The sequence below is a fragment of the Cibotium barometz genome, chromosome 39 (genome assembly GCF_041138505.1).
Source record: "Cibotium barometz isolate CiBa-2024 chromosome 39, ASM4113850v1, whole genome shotgun sequence".
NCBI classification, from domain to species: Eukaryota; Viridiplantae; Streptophyta; class Polypodiopsida; order Cyatheales; family Cibotiaceae; genus Cibotium; species Cibotium barometz.
This window is the reverse complement of record NC_141084.1, coordinates 1,278,854-1,297,799: the sequence shown is the minus strand read 5'-3', so window position 1 is coordinate 1,297,799 and position 18,946 is coordinate 1,278,854. Positions and strand designations below refer to the sequence as shown.

General features: G+C 39.5%; 1 pseudogene; it reads left to right on the top strand.

Moving 5' to 3' along the window:
• The first annotated feature begins 1,625 nt into the window (after positions 1-1,625).
• LOC147615610 (uncharacterized) lies at positions 1,626-18,610 on the top strand (annotated as a pseudogene).
• Positions 18,611-18,946: the final 336 nt, after the last annotated feature.

Here is an 18,946-nt window from a genome sequence, read left to right as displayed (position 1 = left end):
TTCCTTGAAATTGTACTCAAAATCCATAGCACTCCTACAACATTGCTCAAAGGAGGTATGGCCCAAGGCATACAATGAGTTATGTAAAGGAACTTCATCAAGACCCTCTATACATCTCCCTACTACAGCGTGTCTTGCACTGCAGCGTGAGTGGAGATATCTAACTCTATTGATGTAGTCTCTGATGGTTTCTCCCTCCTTCTGCCTTACATTATGCAACTACTCAACTTAGCTCCATATGGTTCCTTGGCAAGAATACCCAACCTTGTTAGCCTCTTTCAAAGCTTCAAAGGTGGCCTTGTCCTCAATCCTTAAGGACGTGAACCATTGGCCTACTTTGCCATCATCACAGGTGAGGACGAAGGCACTTACCTTGACTTGATTTTTTACATGGCCGAAGGCATTGCAAATTTGATTAAACATCTCTAAATGTGGGATTGGGTCTCCATTCCCATAAAATTTTGTGATAAGTTTAGAGATGTTTAGCGGGTTTATTCTGCTCTAATCTTGGTGCTGGTGCTAGTTGCATTGGTGCTGGTGTGCTGGTTGCATTGGTGCTAGTTGCATTGGTGCTGGTGCTGGTTGCATTGGTGCTAGAGGTGTGATACCACCCCCTCCCTATTTTCATGGCCAATCTTAACATTTCTGGTGTTAGCCGCCCTGCCATGGCTGGAACAGTAGTTTGTGGAGGGTAGGTGGAGGAGAGCAAGGCCAGGAGGATAATAAACCATAGGAGGACCTTATCTAATAGGTGGGTTTAAATGTACCCCTTGTGGTCCCATGTGATACCGAGAATAGACTCCTTGTGGTGGGTACTCTTGAAATACAAGCGGATCGGGCTAATGTGAAGGGAATGGGTAGACCCATCCCCTTTGGTGTGAGGTTCTTGGTCCCTGAGACGATGGACCTAGCCCTAGGTTTTTTATAGGTCCTTGGCCCCTATATTGATCAGCTATACCTGAAACAGGCACAGCTCTCCAGATTGATGGTTCTGTCTAGGTTTGTTAGCTTCCACTTTGCCTTGCTTCCGCTCTAGGATTCAGAGATGGAGTGGGCTCACTTGCTTGTGGTTGTGGTTCTCTTTTTACTATATATTTCCTAGGATAAAATCATGGAGCCTCAAAGCAAGGCTTCTCTGTGAATGTGTGGGAGAGGTAGGAGCTTGCTCTTGGATAGATGGTCTATCCATGCACTAAAGTCTTGGCTCTCCTTTTTTGAGGTCTGGGGTCTCTTGCCCCATGCTTGGGTGGTCTTCGCTTTCACTGATACTATCAAAGACCAGCACCGTTTGACTCCACTTGGTATTGACTGATGAGTCCGATCTTATAAGCGAAGGGGCATCTTGAGAGTTTGCTTCATTTTGAAAAGAGGGTTATTTTGCACCAATCTACGTGATCGTAGGTGCATGGAAATATGGAACTGTTGTCCACAAGAACCCCTCTAATAAAAAAGTTTTTTTGGGTGAGATGAAATGGCCATACACTTTAGAGCAAACGAGTGTGCGTTTTTAAAATGTGAAATGAATGGGCTTATGCTTCTTAGGGAGAGAAGGAACGGATGTTCACTTTCAGAATGGCATAGGCCTGTGCTTTGGAGATGGAAGAAGGAACGGGCATTCAAATTGAATGGAGAAGAAGGGAATTGGAATTCAAGGAAAGGAACGTGCGTTTCAGGAGAAGAAGGGAATGTGCGCTCGAATTGAATCCATAGTGGAACGGGCATTCGCTTCCCAAAACCTGAATGGAATGGACATCCGCTTGTTGCAAAGGCAGAGTGGAACAGGCATTCGCCCTTCAAGGTGAGAAGGGAACTTACGTTCTCTTTTAAAAAGAAAAATGGAATGGATGTTTGCTTTGAGATAAGAAGCAAACGGGCATTCTCTTCCAAAATCTGAACACAGAGGGAAAGGCACGGGTGTGTGCTTGCGATTGAGCTCTGGAACGGACGTTCACTTTGAGATGAGAAGCGAACGGGTGTGGCACATTTTGAACGGCCATGGCACTTCAAGAATGGACGTGGGATTATCAGCTGTGGGAATTTTCCAAGATTTTCTTGGGGATTTATGGGTGCAAGTTTGACAGCCCCCTTGAATATTGTATGACAGTACAGTTGACCCTCTAGATTGAATGCAATTAAATGTAATTTATGCTCAATTAAATGCAAATATTCTATTTTTAATGCACTTGCCACTTTTAGGCAGAAGATGTGGTTGGATTTAGTGTGATGAGAGGAACGGATGTGGGCAGATGTGCCACAGCCGTGGCCTGGTAAAGCGAACAGGTGTGGGCTTCTCAAAAACCTTGCAGAATACAATTTTGCCCAATTTTCTCCTCAATCACTTGATGATTCAGGTGCTTTCCTAGTATTTTTTGGTGTTTTTATTTTAATAGATGGTTAGAGCTAATCTCTAACTACCTATTAGTGCCTATACTGCATGATTAGAACTAACAAATTGAGATTAATTAGATGATTAAGCTAGAATGTAAAAATAAGAAAAAAACATAGAAAATTAAGATTTTTCTTGAATGTTAAGGGCCCTCACTTGCTTCTCTTGCTCTCAGTGAAGACTCGAATGCTCCAATGCTCAATTAACAAACCAAAGCTCTGGGTAATCATCATAAAAGAACAAAACAAAAAAAGATTAAACAACTAACCGTGGATTTTCATTCCAACCAAGCTAATCAAAGACTCTAGCAAATGAATAGAGTGGAGAACCCTAAGCCAAATGCCTTCCCCGCCGCCGTCGATGGTGCCAAAGATGTTACAATTAACATACTACCTTGCACACATGGGGGAAAGAAGAGAGGAAAGATCAAATCCGAAGAATAGCACTTGGCAAACCCTATGAGGGTTAACTCCTCAATGTGAAGCTACCGCCCTAGGGGCTCACTCCACACCCTCCTTATGTCACCCAAGAAGAGATCCAATGATAGGTAGAGAGAAAGAGGGAAAGAGTTATGGAGAGCTCAACCTCTACCTCATGCCACTAGTATGAAAAAAGGACATGGTAGATAGCAAAGAGAAGGTAGAGAAGCAAAGAAAGGAGAGCATTACCATTCCTACTCACATACACCGACAATCAAGCATGCAAGCAACCAAGAACACAAACAAGCATGCAACCACAAGCTCATAATGAGAGAAAGAGAGAGAAGGCAAACTCAAGTGAGACAAATGGGATTATCCCTTTTTATATTCCATAAAATATCTTATATACATGAGCTCTTATTTACAATGTCTGGCTGCCCATTTACAAGTGGGGGCCCAAAACTAGTCTTCCTAGTTCTCTAGCTCTATGTACATCTATTCTTGATGATCTACGTTACACAAGCCATAAGCTCGATCATCCCGGATCAAACTGAAGCTGGAAGCCTCTAGATCCTAGTTGGACTTGGTTGGTGGCCTCCCTCACCTATAAATAGAATCCCATTCCTTTGTATTTTCATCTCAGAGTATTTCCATGCTAGTGTAATTTTCATTTTAGTGTATTTTTTTCTTCCCTCTTCCTTGCCTCTCCATTGTGAAGCTTTGGTGCTTCACTAAACCTCTTCTTATCTTGAATATTACCCTCTTCTCTTGGTGGCTAAGCCTCTTCCTTGAGGCCTACATAACTTCTTGCAAGGTAAAGAATCAAGCAAACCAAGGGTAAGCCTAAACAATGATGTTTATTCTCTCTTTAGATGTTATTCTTCTTCCCAACCTCTCTACATGCTTGGGAAGCATTTTATCTCATGGTTTCCTCTTAAAACCGTGCCCTTCTTAATTTATGTTGTTGTTTAGATGAAGTAATGTTTATGTTTATGCTTACATTTATGCATAAACTAATTTTTATATTAAAAGTGGAATTTTGAGCATTCTCATTTCATAGAAAATGTGGGGAAGCTATGGCAAAATTTTTATCATTAGAAAATGAATTTATGCATAAATTAAATTTTATGTTAAAAGTGGAATTTTGAGCATACTCATTTCATAGAAAATACAGGGAAGCTATGGTAAATTTTTTATCATTAGAAAATCAAATTATGCATAATAAATTTTATGCTAAAAGTGAAATTTTGAGCATTCTAAAAACTTTTATCATTAGAAAATGAATTTATGCATAATAAATTTTATGCTAAAAGTGAAATTTTGAGCATTTTCATTTTATATATTCGCTCTCAAAGCGAAAATAGGCCATCTTGTTTGTAGAAATTGGAGTGATGTGGATTGATGTGGATTGATGTGGAGTGATGTGGATTGATGTGGATGTTGTGTGGATTGATGTGGAGTGATGTGGATTGATGTGGATGTTGTGTGGATTGATGTGGAAATGATGTGAAATAATGATGTGAATAATGAGGAATAATTTTTGGACCCAAAGAGGGCCTCTTGGATTAACTTTTGATTAGGAATGGACCAATAAGAAGAGGCCTGGGTACATATTTTTGACTTCTTTGACCCTAGGGAGCCTAGGCTTTGGTTTGATGGGGCCTAATTACTACTCTTGTCCCCCTACCTCGTGGGCCCAAACTTAGAGGTCCCCCCACCTAGAATCACGCAGATTAAAAAACCCTAAAAATTAAAAATTTTTATTTTTATTTTCCCAAAAGTGTGTTTTCCCTCTCAAACTTCCCCCCAACATACTCTAGGTTTGGAAAACTCATTTTGAACCTCTTTCTTCCTCTTCTAAGCTCTCCATTGTTGCAGAAACTCTATACCTCTCAAGCTCTCCCTCCTTCTCAAGCTCTGTCCCTCTCAAGCTCCGTCCCTCTCAAGCTCCCTCTCCCTCTTTCTTCCTTTTCTAAGATCTCCATTGCTGCAAAAAATCTATCCCTCTCAAGCTCTCCCTCCTTCTCAAGCTCCCTCCCTCTCAAGCTCCCTCTCTCTCCCTCTCTCAAGCTCCCTCCCTCTCCATTGCTATAGAAACTCTATACCTCTTTAGTCTACTCTAGGTTCAGGAAGCCTATTCTCAAACTCTAACCCTCTTTTAAGCTTTCCATTGCTGCACTGAAAACCCTGAACTTTCTCTCCTCTCCACTCCTCTATTGTTGTAACAAGCTTTTCTTTTCCCTTCTTCTCTTTTCTTACCACCATGGCCTCTTCCAGTAATGTGAGAAAACCTAGGGAGAAGGTGGAAAAGCTTGTGCTACATAACACAAGATATGAGCATGGAGTTTGGGCTCCAACAAGATTCAGAGTTAGGGCTTGGGTCTACATGCAGCCAAGCTCTAAGGAAACACATCAAGTGCGTCAACTAGGGAATATGCTACATCATTGTTGGAAGGGGCGGCTACAAGACTTCAAGCATACTAAGAAGGAAGGACTGGTTGCCACCCCATAATGCAACATGTGTATACCCTTGGAGACCTTTACATTCAAGGCCAACGACCAAGGTTTCCTTCAAATTGTTAGTGTAATATAAACACAGCTTTAACAACATGCTAATATTGGATTTTTTGTTTCAAAATTTCTTATGATTCTCCATTTTCTTATGTCTCTATCTGCATATATTTCCCCCTCTAATTATGTTAAGTAACAACCACTCCAAAGCCTCATTGGAGTTTTCTATGCTATGCATGCATCCATTGGAGAGACAATGTTTGTATCTCAAAGCCCGAGTGAGCTTGTACAGAACAATATCTTTTTCTCTTCTCACTCATATTTTGTAGATAAAAAACCAGGTTTATTTGGCAAGCTAGAAGAGATCCCCAACCCCCCTCTTAACAATCTGGAATGGCCCAAACCTGATGCTAGCTTGGACTATATTATGCTTAAAGTTTAAGATGGTAAGTGATATCAAGACATCACTCAAGTTTTCAAAGGCATCTAGGTCAGTAGGGCTAAATTGGTTTTGTCCTTTACATGTTTTTGTGCACATGCTCAATTTCATGCCAATGCACCAAACAAAAACAATGTATATTTGAGGAGGTACGGTCTGACCTCATTCAAGGATTACTAGGAGTGGGTTGGGAGGTTAATGAGGGGTCACATCAAGGTGATGTGTACAAGTGCAATGTAGTAGATTCTACAGTGTCTTTCAGGTTCTTGAAGGCACACTCTATTTTGTACATGCGTCTGCACTACTAAAGATGGATGCAAAAGCATGGGACATGGATCCCATTCCAAGCGTCAGAAGAAGAAATTGTGCCTATTGAGGTAGCTTCTGTGATGATGCAATATGGATGGATTGAGTGAGTGAAAGCAAGCAAGCATTAGAGCCTAGCAGACCTCCATTAACACTTTAGCATTATGGGCTTTGACAATGTGGAAGAGTCAAGTTTCAAGTTGATGAGAAGAAAGGTATATCTGATTCCACTACATGTCTAGAATTAAACCTTACACTTTCTGGTTATTGTGCCACTTTTTATATTTTTACAAATTGGGAAGTGTAAGGAGGGGGCAACCATGGTCTCAGAATCATGGCAAATGGGGGACCTTGAATTTTCAGCAACAGCAAGGTGCATAGCCCTACCAACACATAGTAGGCATGTGGAAGAGCTTGAAGATGAGCTGGGTATATGGGAAAATAGCCTCTGTTATGATGCACGTGAGGGGAAAGAGTTTTAGGATCGAGGTGGGTGAAGGCAATGACGAGATTTCAAGTCAACAAGGAGATGGAGATCAACATGAAGTAAATGTCACAAGAGGCAAAAAATGAAGACATTATAACAATTTTAGATTAGATGACATGCTTGTAATTTTATAGCAGGCTCTTTTTTAACCCCTGTTTATTTAATTGAAGTCTTAATATTCTTACAAACTGTGACTTTTTTGTCTAGAGGTCTAGTGTGAAAAGGGCAAACTTTAAATTTTAACTATAAATAGGCCAAAGGTGCCTTTCTCATTTTCACACGATAGAAACCAAGCACGAGCTCACACTATCTCTTTGCATTCATACATGGCTACTGTAAGATTCCTCCCTCTAGCTTTTGAGGTGTGTAGGTGTAAGAACCTCCCCTTTTGATCTTGTAATTATTTCCCTCTTTGAAATAAAAGAAAGATTCTGTTTTGACCTGAGTCCCTGTGATGATGTTCGTAACTGGAATTACGTTATAACTTCAGCAAATTACTATGAGATTAGTGGATTGTGTTGACAGATTGTTGTTGTTAACACTTGACCCAGTGGATTAAGTTAAGGGATGTCAAATTAAAAATCTATATAATTGAAAATTTCCATGGAGGACTGTTCAGATAGAAAGTTTGGTCTAATGGACCATTATTATGACAAGGATTTAAATGTTATGATCTGAGTGAATTGTTATCTGATGATGAGTTCTATATAAGGGATCTTTATCCCAGGATTCTGTTGGGTTCACCAGACTATAAGGAACCCCAGAATCAGTTGGATCTTAAGGAAAAGAGTTGTCCTCTAATTTTGCGAGATGAGGACATCTCGCGTTTTTTTAAGTGGGGTAGGATGTAAGACTCCTCCCTCCAGCTTTTGAGGTGTGCAGATGTAAGAACCTCCCCTTCTGATCTTGTAATTATTCCCTTCTTTGAAATAAAATAAAGATTCTGTTTTACCCTGTTTTGACCTGGAGAGAGAAAATATCTAGAGAGAGGTTATCCAAAATCGAGATATTTTTGGATATAAAAATCCTCCTAGTGTCTAAAATGGTTTCCCTTGAAATAGAAATTCAAAAAGAACTTTCCAATGTGCAATTGGAATTAATTAAAAATAGGTATAAAAAACCTTAGCGCCTAAGGATACAGATTTTCAAAAAAAATTAGATTATGGTCCAATTAAGGTTCTTATGGACCAATAAAATTAATCCGTGTGGGGAGGAGATAAATCCAATTTATAAAAGAAAAACCCCCCAAAAATGAGTAAATACTCACATAGAATGAAGAGTTGACTAAGGACAAGGTTTATTAGTAAAACAAAACTATGAATATTACTAAAACAATGAGATATTTTGGGTATAATGATTCAATTTTGACACCTTGGTAAGGAGAAGGGGGCTCTTCAAGGAGGCACCTAGTTCACACGTGTGGTGGAGTTTTAAACTCAAAAATATTGGGATATTTTTATCTCTCCTCTCTCCTGGATCAAACCAAATCAAAAAGGGAGCTAAACTAGGTCCAAATATTGTCAAATTCAACCAAACTGTACCTGGAAAATTCTAGAAACTAGTTGGACTTGGTTACTATAAATAGATCCTTAGCCCTTTGTAAAAAAATATGAAATCTATAACATGCCAGTATTAATAGTGAAATAATGATATTTTCTATTATCCTCTAAAAATCCTCTACAAATTGGAGAGATTGGAGTTTTTCTCTCTCTCTCTCAATCTTCCTTGGAGTCTTCATCAACATACCAAACCAATTGATTGGTTGGGGGCCTATACTTTGATTAAAGAATCAAGAAATCTAGGAGGTGAAGTGTGGTTTATGGTCTTTTTTTTTAAAATCTCCAAATGTTTCTCTCTTCTCAACCCCTCTCAAGCTTGAGAAGCATTCAATTGAATGGCTTTTTAATACAATTGAAGTTCTTTAATGAATTGTAGTGATAAAACACATAAATTTCCATTTATGCTTAAATTAAATGTTTTTTTAAAAAGCATGTCTCTCTCTCCCCCCAAAGAATGGTCATTCCTATGACCTACTCTATATTCAAATGAAGCTTCTCATGAAGCAATTCTATAATCTAAAAGTAATTTCTATGCTTGTCAAATTGAGGCCAAATAAGTGGCTTTTTAATGCTTTTATGCTATTTAATTCATGGAAAAATTAGGAATCAAGTCCATAATTGGATACTGATCCAATTAATGGTTATTCTATCATATGATATTACTAAACTTTATGTTTTTAAAATTATTGAGAATTATCAATAATAGCAGAGTGAAGCTATGGCAAAATTTCAAAAAACTTAACACATAAATCATTTTCATTCATAATATGAAAAGAGGACTTCCTACCATATTCTAGGATTAATCATCCTAGAATAATTGAATGATTCTCATTATAATCATGGAAAAAATGATTTTTTATGTTTAGGCATAAATAGTTAATTAGAAAAAAGAGAAATTTCTAGTAATTCATTTTTATGTTAAAAGAGTAATCCCCATGACAATGGAAATCCATGTATTCCAATGAAGTAAGAGAAAAATTGGGATGATAAAATAATGTATATTTTATTTAAAAATTAAAGAAGAATTTTAGTTAAATTTATCTTTTTGCATAGATAAATTTAATTTGATGAAAGAGGAATTCCCACTATATTGGAATTCAAATATTTAAATGAGGAAAGTGGAATTTTTAGCATATTGAATTTAATGGGTATTTTATTTAAATTTAAAGATAAATTTTAGATAAATTTATTTTATCTATGAGAAATATTTAAATGGTAAAAGAGGAATTCCTATGACATTCAGAATTCCATCATTTAGATTGTAAAAGAGAAATTCCTAGCATATTGAAATTGATGGGTATTTTATTTAAATTCAAAGATGAATTTCAGATAAATTTATGAGAAATATTTAAATGGTAAAAGAGGAAATCCTATGACATTTAAAATTCCATCATTTAGATGGGAAAAGAGAAATTCCTAGCATATTGAAATTAATGGGTATTTTATTTAAATTTAAAGATAAATTATAAAAAAAATTTATTTTATCTATGAGAAAGATTTAAATTGTAAAAGAGGAATTCCTATGACACTTGGAATTCCATCATTTAGATGGAAAAAGAGAAATTCCTAGCATATGGAATTAATGGGTATTTTATTATGAGAAATATTGATGATAAAAGAGAAATGACATTGGAATGAAAATAATTAAATGAAAAAAAGAGGAATTCCCATGGTATTTGAGATCCAAGAAATTAAATGGAAAAAAGAGAAATTTTTAGTATAATTCAATTTATGATTATTTATCAAAAGTGGAAATATGGGTAGAATTGATTTTTGTAAATCCCATGAATTCTTTTATTCAAAAAAGGAATATTGAATATAATTCAATTGAGGAATTGAGAAGGAATATAGAAATGGTCGCTTGAGAAAAGGAACCTTTAATTAGGTCAAGCAATTGGTAGAAGGAATATAGAAATGGTCGCTTGAGAAAAGGAACCTTTAATTAGGTCAAGCAATTGGTAGAAATTTAGAAAAAGTCCCATTATCGGAATCAAACTAGAACAAGCTACTAAATGGGAATAGCATGTGAAATGGATGTGGATGTGTATGTGGAAGAATGGATGTGGATGCGTATGTGAAAGAATGGATGTGGATGTGTATGTGTATGTGGAAGAATGGATGTGGATGTGTATGTGTATGTGGAAGAATGGATGTGGATGTGTATGTGAAAGAATGGATGTGGATGTGTATGTAAAAGAATGGATGTGGATGTGGATGTGTATGTGAAAGAATGGATGTGGATGTGTATGTGGAAGAATGGATGTGGATGTGTATGTGAAAGAATAGATGTGGATGTGTATGTGGAAGAATGGATGTGGATGTGTATGTGGAAAAATGGATGTGGATTTGTATGTGAAAGAATGGATGTGGATGTGTATGTGTATGTGAAAGAATGGATGTGGATGTGTATGTGGAAGAATGGATGTGGATGTGTATGTGAAAGGATGTGATGTCGATGTGAGTGAATGGATGAGATGTAATGTGATGTGAATCAGGATGTGAATGAATGAGATGTGAGGTAAAATGAATGAGATGTGATGTGAATTAATGTGATGTGGTGTGAGTGGATGAGATGTGAGTGAATGTGATGTGGTCTGAGTGGATGAGATGTGAGTGAATGTGATGTGGTCTAAATGGATGAGATGTGAATGAATGTGATGTGATGAGATGTGGATATGGGTAGAAGCGAGTGGATGAGATCTGATGAGATGTGGATATGGGTAGAAGCTCTAGGTGACCTGCGAAGGATCCTAGAGGGTGCTGACCATATGGTGCTCGAGCTCTAGGTCACCGAAGATATCCACACGTGTGTCGGGGAAGATATTGGAACAAGGAGTAAGAGTTATTTTCTGAAACCTTGCTGGTCCTCAACGGATGAGTCCATGTGGCTCTTTTATATGGATCTATTGGTTGATCTTTGCTGATCTTCAACAGAGATTCCATCTTGATTTTTATAAGTGAATATATTGCCAGTTACTCTATGAACTAGGAACTATCGAAAAGGTACCTGAGTGGACAGGTGGTGAGCATTTTGGTTGCCAATGATGCCATAGATACACCGATGAAAGAATGATTGGAAATAAGGATTCAACCGGAGATTTTGAGGATTATGATCAGTGAGACTATGGTTTCATTAAATGATCGTTTTAAAGATAGCTGAATCTGTGAAAAAGGCAATTTCATTAAATAATTGTTTTAAAGATAGCTGAATCTGTGAAAAAGGCAATTTCATTAAATAATTGTTTTAAAGATAGCTGAATTTGTGAAAAAGGCAATTTCATATTGGGTGTTTAAGTGGTGTGACTGGCGTTAAATTTGCATGAATATCTGTCTAGGGGGCCTGGGAACTCTTTTCCCTGGTACCTCAGGACAAAACCTAACCAAATTCCTAATTGGATCCCATCACTATAGTGGTTGGGCGGTTGGCTAACCCATGGGACTGTTGGGCTCATGGATCTGTAAAATGAGACTCAATTCTGTTATAGTACAATAGATGAAGTAAATCCCGAATAGTAATTGTTCTATGGAAAAAGAATCAACAGTTGTGCCTCTCGATGGGGAAAAAAGCGTTGGTTTCTATGATCCAAGTGTAAGTTTCTTCCTTGATCTGACCAAGTGACTCACAGGTTTGGTCGGATCAGTTTGGTCAGTAATGACCCTGACTACGTTAGAGTACAAATATCGTGGAGGAATCGCTCGTGCTGTCCGGTAGGGGGGAAGATTTTCCGAGTCCGGTTTTTGAAGAACCAGGGGATTAGTATCTTGTCTGGATATTCGTGGACGAGGCCCCGAGTGAGGGATCCTGCCCCATGCAAGAAGTGCTACTTTCGCTTCTTCTAGCACCCCCGAATCTGTTGCGCAGAGGGGACTGGGATCTTTCAGCTACCCACTTTGACAACTTCTATGAGTTCCTCTCCACCACCCTGTGGGCGGGCAAGAGCAAGCTCTTTGCCATGTTCTCTCATCGTGAAGTCGACTTTGAAAAGTCGCTTGCCCTTGCGTCACAACATTATGAGACGCAAATTGCATACATGGAGTAATACTTGGCTCCCCACTCCATCTCTTTTCTCCATTGCCCCAATGATCAATGGGTGCCTGTTGAGCTGCTTAAGTACATTCAACAATACGCCCACCCCTATATCTAACGCCTTGAACGCTTCATCGACATCTGCATCCCCACAGAGGAGTTTACTGTACCTTCAATAAGTAGGAGGTGAAGAGGTTGGGGAAGGGCAATTTAGGAACTAGGTTCCTCTCGTGGCTCACCACTTTTGCATTCCTCATCACAACGATGAGGATTTGGTTTTGGAGGTAGAGATGCCTGCATTGCAGTTGGCAGGGTATTTGAGAGATGACAAGGAAGTGAAGGCACTAGGTACAAGTGTTGGTGTGGAAGAGCAGCTTGCATCAGAGCACTTTCCAGAGGGTGCACAATCTGTAGCTGAACAGCCCGCTATAGTGAAATATGTGGGGCCATCTTCCCCACACGAGGAGAGCAAGGTGCTACCAGAGCTTGAGATTAATCTCTTGAGCACCATTGTGGTGGAAGGTGAAGAATACTTATTTCTTCATGACCTTGAAAAGGCAGTTGGCTTGAGAATGGATGAATGCTTGGGCATTATATACATGCGATGTGAAGTGGACCTTGATACGTCCAACCTCGGTCCTCACCTAGATAGTGTCATATTACCCCTTGGAGAATCTATCGCAGAGACAATTTCTTTGGTCAAGGATAGTGTGGTTGAGACCGCGGAGCAAAAAGCCCTAGTTCCAAAGGAGGAATTCACAACCTTACAAGACAAGCTAGAGGCTAAAAAGGATACCCTTGCTGCTGGAGTGATGGAGGATACCAAAGCACCTAAAAAGGATGAGGCTAAGTCCTCGATTGACCTCTCCGCCCCCACCAACACTTTGGCAAAAGAAGACATCTAGCAAGAGGTAATAATCAACCTTTTACAACTTAGAAACATTTGTATAATTATGTATAGGAAAATATTTTGATTTTTCCTTTGATTGTTGCAGAGGGTGGTTGAAATTGACGCATTTACTGGGAGAGGCGGCGGTAGCAGAGACCAGGCCAAGGTCCATGGACATGATGCTACGTTGGCACACTATCTTGGTCGGCTTCCTATGGATATCATCACCATCATCCATAGGGACCACCCCTCAATCTACCTTCCCTCTCTTCTTTTTGAAAGCCCTCTCTAAGGTGCTCTGTGTAGCCTCTATGGCGTAGAGCACCAAACGTATAGTTTTGATTAAAAAAATCCCTTGCCTTCGATGTTTTTGGTTCTGGATTTAGGGGTAAGCTTCTTGCTTGTATAGGTATAGCCAAAAGCATAGGCACAGAGGATCCTTAAGAAATAGCCCAATCACTCCTTGAGCACACTCTGCCCAATAACAAGACAAGGAAGCTCAATATTGTAAGAAAGCTTTTGTGAAGATGATGTATCACTTCTTATTATGAATACAATACAGTTTTTGCAAACTTATTTTCATCAAGTATATCATTGTTTTTTCTAGTTTGTACCATCAATTTCTTTGTAAATGCATCAGAAATGTCCATGGGGGCCTGGGGGAGCAGTGCCAGAATAGTGCAAATTTTGAGCCTGCACCGTTGCTGCTGTAGAGCCCAAATTCGCACATTGGATGACAAACAATGTATTTTTTACACATGATTAAAGGTGTTTTTATCTTGTAAACTACTATTTTTCATAATCAATGTACTCAACTTTATCAATGCATCAAAAATGATCCTAAGTGGTTGGGGGAGCAGTGCCAGAATAGTGCAAATTTTGAGCCTGCACCGTTGCTGCAGAGCCCAAATTTGCACTGTTGTGGCACAGCTTCCCCAGCCCTCCAAGAGCAATTCTAATGCATTGGATGACAAACAATGTATTTTTACACATGATTAAAGGTGTTTTTATCTTGTAAACTACTGTTTCTCACAATCAGTGTACTCAACTTCATTATAAATGCATCAGTGTACTCAACTTCATTATAAATGCATCAGAAATGATCTTGAGTGGCTAGGGGAGAAGTGCCAGAACAGTGAGAATTTTTAGCCTACATCATCGTGCAGAGGCCAAATTCGCACTGTTCTAGCATAGCTTCCTCAGTTCTCCAAGAGTATTTTTGATCCCTTGGGTGACAAACTGGCACATGATAGACACTCCATGTTAAACAAACATGATGACACCGAGACATTGTAAGCAAAACTTAAAATTTAAATTATCAGAAGGTTACAAATGAAAGCCAGATAGGCTTGTTAACAAAGGGGGGTTTGAAACAAAAGAGTTGCTTCAAAAACCAGGTTAACATCTAAGATCTCTAGATCATATCGTGCTTGCCTCGAATATGCCGAGCTAGTTGCGTGACCTTGGCGTAAATGGGTGTATGCATAAATAGGTGGACTTAATACCTATATCCGGGACACAACTAGTACACTGATAGTAACCATCTAATACAAAGCAAAAAGTGGGTTGTTTAAAAAAAGAAAAAGAAAAAGAACCGTTTGTCGGTACTCCCCACGTCCTCTCTCTCTCTCTCTCTCTCTCTCTTTCTCTGGTGTGAACAAGCTTCCATGGCGACTTCATATCTGTGTGTGTGTCTTGTGATTGATGGTAAGACTTACCCTCTATAGAAGAATCTCTCTCTCTCTCTCTCTCTCTCTCTCTCTCTCTCTCTCTCTCTCTCTCTCTCTCTCTCTCTCTCTTTGCCATGAACAACCTTCAATGGCGATTTCATATGTGTGTGTGTGTGTCTTGTGATTGCTGGTGGTAAGCCTTCCCCTCTATAGAAGAATCTCTCTCTCTCTCTCTCTCTCTCTCTCTCTCTCTCTCTCTCTCTCTCTCTCTCTCTCTCTGCTTTGAACAAGCCTCCACGGCGACTTCACGTCTATGTGTGTTTTTGCATTGCAGGTTTCTTGGATTTCTTCACATTATATTAGCATCTGAGGGCCCAACAAGCCAAGGCTCGGCCAAGGCACCAGCCAAGCCAGGGCGGCCCAAGCCACCAGTCTCGCAACCCGCCAGATTAAAAAAATAGACAATGTCACAAGGAGTCCTTCTCAAAAATTAGAAGCATTGCAGTAGCTGCGTACGGGGCTTGTGGACAGCTACCTTCATCTCATCTTACAGTGTCTTCGAAGTTTTGATGGACAGGTGTGGGTCTATTTGACTCTCTTAAGAGCCTCATGCTATCCACAAAGTGAGCACATTCGACTTGTTGAACTGATCAAAAGGAGTTTTTTCAACATGGAAATAGTTCCAATTGCACAAGCAGAAGATGTTCAAAGCAGCTTATGTACATGTGCTGGCTCCTTCAAGTGTGCACCATGCAAATCAAAATTAATCAAGGAGTATGAAACAGGCCGGAAGCGTGCTTATCATGAGAAGTTAAAGTCAAGGAAGTCACCAGTGAAACAAGTCAGGCTCAGCATCACAAAACAGAAGATGATTACTTCAAAAGTGATTAAGTGTTTCACGGAATACACACAGGGTCTTGACAATAAAGCAAAGGGTGAGATCTATACTCAACCATCGAGCTTTAAGAGATGTACAATTTAATTGTGCATCTCTTAATTGTCACAAAGCTGAGGAATCCACACAGGATCATAAGTTCTTGCTCCATGGATTACACAATACCCTCAAGAGGCTGTCAAAAGACCAAAAAGCTCTAGGGAATTGTTTGTTAAACGGGCAAGTATCATGATGGTCATGAATTCCACAAGTAGAAAACCAAATATAGCAGCTGCATCAAGGCTACTTGGAGTTCATCATTGAAGGATTTTTTATGCCGCTTGATCTTAAATGAAGCAACATGACTCATAGCTACCATTGCATTTGTGTGAGCGACAACGACAACATAGAAGTATAATCACAGAGGAAGTGAAAGATTTAGTCATTGCATATTGGACAAACAATACACGTGTGTCACCGAACAAAAAGGATGTATGTCGAAAGCGTGTTGGACGAAAGCTGTATGAGAAGCATCCGGTGCATCTGCTTGAACAACCTCAAGTGTGTCTTCCTTGTTATGCCATACTTTTTAAATGTCCCTAATTACCTCTTGGTTGTACATTGGTCGATAGTGCAGGGCTGAAGTTAGGCACCAGCTTCATAGTGTGTAATACTAGTCTACCATGGTAACCCTTGTAGATAAATAGCTACCACTTTCAATTACAGTTTCATCCTTGTAAAGGTGGTTAGCAAAGGAAGCCACCAAGGTGGTGGTAGGCTCACAGATTGGTAGCAAAGGTTTTGCTCAAGCTGATATGTTATCAGGTTAGGATTTCTGTCATACCAATGAACTCCAAGCCTGGGAGAGCTGATAAGAGTGGTATCTTCATGGTAGGTACTATGCTAAGAGTGGTGGCTCCCAGGCGCTTGGAGCTCAGTTACCAAGCTTGGAGCTCATAGGCATGAGGTTGGGAGTGATTCAGGTGGTATCTTGATGATAGGTACTATGCTAAGAGTGGTGGTAGCCACCACTGTTAACATTGCAGCTACTGTTCCAAAGCTAGTAGTTACCTTTCTATCCCTAAAAGAAAGCCACCGTAGCTTTCACTCTTAAGATGGTTGCTACCTTACCTACCTACTGGCTTTCACTCTATACAGGTAGCTACCATTGTTAACATGGCAGCTACCTGGTAGTTACCTTTCTGCCTTTAAAAGCCACCATTGTCAACCTGGTAGCTTCCACTCTTAACATGGTTGCTACCTTACCTAGATGGCGGCTCTCACTCTATACAGGTAGCTACCACTGTTAACATGGCAGCTACTGTTCCAAAGCTGGTAGTTACCTTTCTGTCTTTAAAAGCCACTATTGTCAACCTGCTAGCTTCCACTCTTAACATGATTGCTACCTTACCTACCTAGTGGCTTTCACTCTTAATAGGTAGCTACCACTGTTAACATGGCAGCTACTGTTCCAAAGCTGGTAGTTACCTTTCTGTTCCTAAAAGCAACCATTGTTCACCTAGTAGCTTCCACTCTTAACATGGTTGCTACCTTATCTACCTAGTGGCGTCCACTCTAACCAAATAGCTACCACTCTTAACATGGCAGCTATTGTTCCAAACCTTTAACCTAAAAGCTATTGTTTATTTTTGGCATGAAAAATTTCTAAATTACCAAGTTAGTTCTAATTCTTTGACTTCTATAAGCTATGTATGTTGTTCATAGGCTGATTTATTGTCCTGGTTTATTGCAGGTAGAATTCTTTCTTGCTTTTAAACAGAGTCATCCAGAGGTACAGATTCACCAAAGAGCATTTGAAAAGCTGAAGCCTTATTTTGTACGTAAGCTTCGAGATCGGTACACTTGTTGTTGCATCACACATGTCCAGATGTCATTCTTACGAGATGATATCAACCATTTACGCCAAGCTGGTCCAGGTGTGCATGGAAAAGAGTGTATATGTCAATGTAACATTTGTGGTGTTGGAGAAAAATGCACAGCTCACGCATAAACTTACTCAAGCCTTACAAATTTGTGGGAATCAGTATTGTGTTTGAAGCCTAGCAATTCATACTTCTTTGCTTTGAAGTGTTTGATGGGAGAGTGCCCATCTTGTGGACCCTCAAAGAAGCTATCGACGTGTCCTATGGAGGAATCAAGTAGCGTCGTACGCATAATAAAGGTCAAGATTTTTGAAGACATTCAAGTTGGTGAAACAGATTCTGGCAAGAAAAAGAAAAGAAAAGTTCTCTCCCACAAGGAGATGCAACCTGGGGAACTATTTGGCCTCTTTAGGGATCACTTACAAAAGTTCATAAAGCACAACTTTATCTACAGATGGCAAGTTGAGCAATTCAAAGAGTGTATACGTGTATTTCCTGACGATGTGGTTGTTTCACTTGTAGACTTTGCTGAAAATTATACATTCAAAGAACAAAATGAGATTCAATCAATGCATTGGTTTTCTTGCCAAGTTACAATATTTGTCCATATCACATATGTGCAGATTGCAGGAAGTCTTCAAAAGTATTATCATTTTTACATTTTTGATGATAAAACTCATGATACTCTTTTTGTTCAACATTGCTTCATGCTCCATCATGGATGGTTGAAAGAGCTAGGCTTATCCCTCAAGGAGCATTGGGTGTGGTCAGACGGGGCAGCCTCACAGTTTAAGGCAAAGAGGCCTTTCTACTTTGTTACCCGGTATGGGACTCTCACAGGGTTAAAGATGACACATCATTTCTCAGGATCTGGTCATGCGAAGGGTGAACATGATGGAACAGGTGTTGTTATCAAAAGACATTTGACTCAAGAGCAGCTTAAGCCAGACTATAGAAAATTGCAATGTGCAGAGGATGTGGTTGCCTTTTTAAGACAAACCATGTGTGATGGGGCTGCTGCCACATATGCATCTAAAGTAAGACTAGTTACCAGGGTGTTTTGGGAAGTTAAGGAAGGCGACGTGGATAGAAGCAAGAAGTGGGACTGCAAATCTATGGATGGCGCCGTGAGATACATTGTGTCTCAGGTTACTCTTTAACAAATGGAAAAGCTCTCAGATGCAGGGGCAGCTATCATGCTTTTGCAATTCTTGTATGCAAGGCCTTTGGAGGAGGTGCTCTAGGAAGTCACATGTCAAGAAGTGGGAGTATGTTACCCTTGAACCTTCAGAAGGTGTCAGAGATGCTAATGAAGTTGAAGATTTTGCATACGAAGGACACCATGATGCTTTGAGTGATGCACTTTGCATTGGTGACAATTTTGCTGTCATAGCTCCTCATGACAATGAGGAGCTTGTTGATTTTTATGTCTTGAAATGCACAGCTCAGAAGCAAAAATATGATACTAAGCTAACAGATGGCTGGGGGAATGTTTG